The sequence below is a fragment of the Acipenser ruthenus genome, chromosome 25 (assembly GCF_902713425.1).
Source record: "Acipenser ruthenus chromosome 25, fAciRut3.2 maternal haplotype, whole genome shotgun sequence".
Classification (NCBI taxonomy): Eukaryota; Metazoa; Chordata; class Actinopteri; order Acipenseriformes; family Acipenseridae; genus Acipenser; species Acipenser ruthenus.
Window position 1 is genome coordinate 6,279,823 of NC_081213.1, and position 6,255 is coordinate 6,286,077.

The window sequence follows — 6,255 nt, forward strand, 5'->3', positions numbered from 1 at the left end:
CATATACATTTTTTAAATGGTCTCAATCCTAAAATAACTGTTTATCCCTGTTACTGTTTTAATTGAAATATTAGCATATCCAAGATTAAAGTTACAAAATAAAAAGTTCCAAAATATTTTTTTTTTATTGCACTAAAAGCAGGGGACAGTGATGATTTTAATAGTAGAATTCTCTCAGAAATGTGTCTCTGTTGTGTTGTCCTGGTACTGTGTCCACTTAGTGGCTATTCTGGGTATTACACCCACACACTTGTAGCGGCTAGGGCCCTCGCCAATAACGGGACTGTGGCAGCAGTTTTTCTACCAATTTATTTTAAATGAATGAAGAGATTTAAGTGCCTTGAACGGTCGTTATCTGAACCCAAATAGCGATTAATATAGACTGATAGTTTATAAACGTATTAAGAAGTAATTGAATCTCCACTCCTTGAATCTGGTCAGAGCTGAATGTCAGATATTCTAGTGTTTTAGTTTAATTTCACCAACAGTGGCCCTTAAAAGAGGTTGGATCTATGGTGGTACTATAGAAAAAGGAAACCAAAAACTGAAGGTGCTGTATTATTGTAGCATCTGATTACATTTTAAACAGAAATTTAAGATCACGCATGGGAACTAAATCCTCTTATAAGTACAAAACATTATCTAAGTTAGTGATCTTGTAAGACTGGTATGAGTCCTTCCTTGAGACCCATACATACTGTAATAACTGAATGCTATTTGAAATGGTTGTAAATTCCTGTAGCTTTCTGTTGTATAGTAATGTGTATTATGGGTAAGGGCTTATGTCAGCTTTCAGTATCAGTGAAAGGTGCACTTGTAAAGTGTGTTTATAAAATGCCTGCCAAAATATATTTGGAACTATTGTAACGATCTAAACACAGGCATATTATAATACTGGGGATCTAACTGCAGACCTCTTACCACTGCACATGGAGAACTTCAACTAAGGTTTACCATCGTAAGTGTAATTGTGTAGCTTTTGTCATGCTTTCTATGCATTTAATTGTTTTTACCACGCTATGCCATACTGTGATTTACCTAGCTTGCTTATGCTTTATCTCCATTTGCTACGCTTGTAACAGAGCATGCTGCAGCATACTTTAATAGCAATAGGGTTACAACACGGGTGAAACCAGCACAAGGGACCCAAGGAGATCATTACTTTTGAGCGCAAGCCTGAAGAGTTGTTTGGTCATTTCAGTAAATTCATTGCTACTCAGTAATGATTCTACCCGGACAAAATGATAATCAGTACAGCTGTCCCAGTTAGAATTAATTACATAATCTGTCTGCCAAAAAGAACAATTGCAGAACAAACACAATAAATGAGTTTATGTCCAGGCACACAAGTCTTCAAACAAATCAACAATCTGTTTGTTGAACCTCTGACAGTTGGCACCTCCGAATGGTATATCTGTGTGTCCTGTAAATAATGTGACAAACAAGACTAGCACTGCCCATTGCAGAATTAAAGTGATTTAACGCTTCTGAGACAGAGCGACTGAGTCGCCATCGATCACTGCAGGAGAAGTGTTGACTGACAGTGCAGAGCAAATCTACAAGATTAATCATTTTCCAAGCACATTTCCGGACCTTCGGTTATTCCTGACCTTTCACAGCTTTTAGGACTGTTCCTCAGTTTACTATATAATACAGTTTTATACCAATATAATGCCAGTACATTACCCTAAAGAAACCCTGGTGGAATCATAAGCAGATTCATTACCATCAATGGCAACACAATAGTTTTGTCACAACTATTGCATATTTAATCATAGTTGACAAAAATCTTGTTCGTGACTATAGTACACTATAAATTCCAAAGTAATTTAAGTTGCATCCACCCACAGTTCAAAAGGCACTACAATGGCAACTTAAAATTGTGACACCAAAAACATAACTTAAGTTCAGAAACCTATGTAGCAAACTAAACTGGCACTATTTATAATGTATAGCATGTCATAAATTGATGCACCTTATTACTTAAGTAGTGATGGTATGATAGCACAATGCTACTGATACTGTGGTATTGCAATGCATTCATATTAGGTCGAGCACATGATCATTTATTAAGCGAATAACTTATTCCAAAAAGTCACATGAAATGGGATGAAAGCAGAAACTGGTAGCAAACTTCTGGTCTAAAGTCTAATGACTTTAAATCACTGTATTCCAGATCACGTTAGCTAGCACCACGGGTATAACACTCTGGTTGCAAGGGGCACAGATTGGCACTTCATTAAGGAGCATTGATCTAGAATTCACAGACGGAAATATCAATACACTTACATCAGTGGAGCCCATTTACTATTTGATTACTAATTTACTGTGGGCTTTATTTCATTTTTTTTGTATCCCACCCATTATCATCTTTACCACCATTTCTATGGTCCCTTGTACTGTTGAAAACAGAATAGGACAGCCCTCTCCTCCACCTTGGTCTGTAAATGCACATTTGATCCTGGGTGAATTTAGAAACAGTTTAAAATGATTTGACTTCTTCTAATACTTTTAATACAAGTAGTACGCTATCACTGAACCCCAGGTCTTTATCAAAGGATTTACCCGTATTTTAGATCAGAAACCGATCACTGTTCCACAGGGTATGTGCTTCAAATACCATATTTAACATGCAATGGTGCTGAGTTATAGATACCTGCATTACATTCAGTACCATTTGTATTCTGATGCCACAGTCAGGCCTCTGAAACGTTTATTATTCCCAACACAAAACCGAGACTCAGTAAAGACAAAGCACAGTGTGTGTACAATATATAATGAAAGCCAATTTCAGCAAGTAAAGTCAACTTGCTTATAAATGTTTTAAAAGAAATATGGTTACAAATGCCCCCGAATCCATGTGGTCAATAATATTATTTGTTTATTTAGCAGACACCTTTATCCAAGGCGAGTTACAGAGACTAGGGTGTGTGAACTATGCATCAGCTACATAGTCACTTACAACTACATCTCACCCGAAAGACAGAGCATAAGGAGGTAAAGTGACTTGCTTAGGGTCACACATTGAGTCAGTGGCCGAGGTGGGATTTGAACCGGGGACCTCTTGGTTACAAGCCCTTTTCTTTAACCACTGGACCACACAACCTCCTATAATAAGTATTAATGGTAAATTAAAGCTATTTAGGTATTCGGTGTATCTGTCTGCTGCCCTCCCAAAAAGATCACAAATTATAAGCAATGGTAAGCCAATTCATTTTGTTTTATTTTAAATGTATTTTAGCATTGTGAATTTAGTAATAATGAGAGTTGATGTGAAAAAAATTAGTGAATTAGCACCCGTCTTCACCTAGAGAGTAATCTATTCACCCTATACCCCACAGGTGGCTTTTTTTAGAGCATTTTACAGAGCCATGTAATCCACCTGGATTGCAGCCACTGTGTTGCTCTCAGAAGTGTGAAATTGAATCTGGACTGGGACAGACAGCCTTGCTCACAGCACAGGAATAAGGAGCAAAGGCTCAATTATAGAAAACAATACAGCCAAGCAAAATACCGAACATATCCCCTTCCTTATTACCTGCAAACAGAACGATGCACTTTACTATCAAATAAACCGCAGGTCTGTAAAATATATAACAGGTGGCAACCCTGACCCCTGCAGCGTTGCACTAAGTTGAATAATCTATAAAGATTAATAATTAACATATATTACTAAGAGCAATTCTCCTTCTCCTGGTGAATGCTACTGATTCACTGATACATTCTCCAATTCATTTATGACCATGATGTGTGAATAAAAAAATATCAAAATAATCAGTTATGGGCAACATGAGATACAGCAAGAAAAGTAATGCCTCTGTTCTAGGGTAATACAAGTTTTTACTGCGAACAGGTAAATGTATAAGTACATGAACAGAAGCTAAAAGTAAAATATGTGATATAGCGGTGGTATAGGGCAGAACAGATTTTGATGGAATTGCATACTTTTTTTCTTCACCGGGTTGTGCTCCTGGTAATCTATCATAGTTTTCATTGCTTGTTGTATTGGAATAAATCCATTATCTCCTGTTCTGAGTGCTGTTTGAAACAGAAGTGATTAAGTGTTTCGCAGGAAACAGCAGAGGGAAAGCAGATTTCCACAGGTCCTGTCAGGAGGGAAGATTCTTCGAGCCCTGCCAAAGTATTTATAGTAACACTCAATTGACAGCACAGATCGAGAAGGCCCTCTCCAGTGGAACACAGGTTCAAAGAACTAGGTCAGTCAGAAGTTGTTATTCCTCTGGGTTCAGTTAGTGGTGGAAATGAAGGGTTTCATCTATTCACATGTTTTGTCAAGATATTTCTGGCTTAGCTGTTACAATACCAAGAATCTGATGTGATCAGTATGTACCCTGAACACCACCTGTACAGTAAAATGCTCTAAAATCTAACTGTAGCTTAATCGGCAAGGTATAGGCTGATCAGTCTCAGTACTATGGTACCTGGATATATTTGCTCAGACATTGGTAAGGTACTATGGTTCTTCAGGGCATATAATTATATCCCAATGGTATTTTTCCAACTTTTCTGTAAGGGTGAATTAATTCAATTGAGAGATTTAAATGACATGTATGATATCAGATCCTTTATGACTGAGAATTCATTTTTATAACAATAACAGAATCTGCATTCTTAGATTTCAGAAGCAAAAGAAAAACACTCAACGCCCCCTGATAAAACTGGGTAATCAACAGCCACACTGCTTTCTTTGCTATCAATCTCAGTACATCACAGAGGAGCGTTGTGTTGTGGAGGAGCTTTCATCTGGAGAGAAAATCCTGCAAAACAACCCAGATAAGAAGTGTGCGCCAGGACTGTTCTCAGTTTTGTGTGCAGGTTTGATTGGCACACTTGAATTGAAAAGGGTTTTGTAAAAGATACCTGCCCTGTAGTTCATGAAGGGTGTTGCAGTGGAAAACTATCCTTGTACAAAAATAGTTTTATTTTACAAAAAAAGAACAAACATTGCAACAAACACCTTTACCTTCACTTTGGATATTCCAACCCATTGCACCTCACTACATTAACTAGGCCAAAGTAGGGAATAAAAGAAACAGAGAATATAATTGTGTTACTTTAGGAAAGACTAGGTTGATGACTCAGGGTTTCTGTGTAGAATGGGCATGTATTTATAAACATCCAGTTATCTGGAACGTGCTGGAATAATGTATAGCTTTGATGCATTGGTCTTGGGTATTACACAGGAATTCAGGCACAGCCAGGAAAAAAAAGCTTTGGAGGAGTAAATGAAAATGAAAACTGTGATATGACACCAGGTTTCAGTCTGTTCGTACACAGCGAATTGATGTATGGTCCTCTCAGCGATTGCAGCCACTGGCACTGGTGGGGATTACAAATGAGCACAAAGACATTCGTGGTTCTCAGTAGGAGAATGGCTGATGCTTATGTGCTTACCGTAGTCACATACACATTGTTCTGTCATGCACTTTGAGATTCATGAATGTTATTTTTATTTAGTCAAGTACAACACTTCAGCCTCTTCAGAATACAGAATACTAAAACCTGGAAAGTGGGCTGCCAGGGTCCTTGTCAGTCGTAAGGGATTATACTGTACTTTATCAGGGGAGGTAGACAGTTCTCGAAGAGAGATACTTGGACTCTGTATCCATCTAAGACTATTGTACTTGACTTTTAGCCTGTAAAACACCTGCTGATGTGTTCATGCACATTTTAAATCTTTGTAAATGTTTATAAAGACTCTTCATTTTGCAGCCTGGTAACTTTTCTTCACCAACCTTCCATCTCTATTGTGGTATCCTCTATACAGGCAACATTTTGATATACAGGAAGCAGGAAGCAGTTGAGGTCATCAGAACCTGTCATCTCGAGACTTACATAAGTGACTCATATGGTAGGTACCGTGATATCTCTATCCAAACTAATTGGGACCAGGGGGGGGGGTCAGATTGCTGTCAAATTACCCATTGTGAAAAATAACTACTGAACTGTACTCTACTGCATAATGCAGAGATGGAGGGCTGGTTAATGCATTTTCTCTATGGCAAGCAAAAGAGTGTTGTACACAAAATGATAGAGTACCAGGAGGCTTAATGGACATCAGAGGTGATAATCAAGGTTTTACCGTATAGAGCTTCATGTTTCAAGGCATCAAACCCCTCTATAAGCAGTGTTTATGGTAACTAGTCAGAGTAAGCTGACTCCTAATAAAATCACATGCCATTGGAGTCCTTTCACGTTGGACTGAAACACATCAGAGTTTCATCACATTCAATT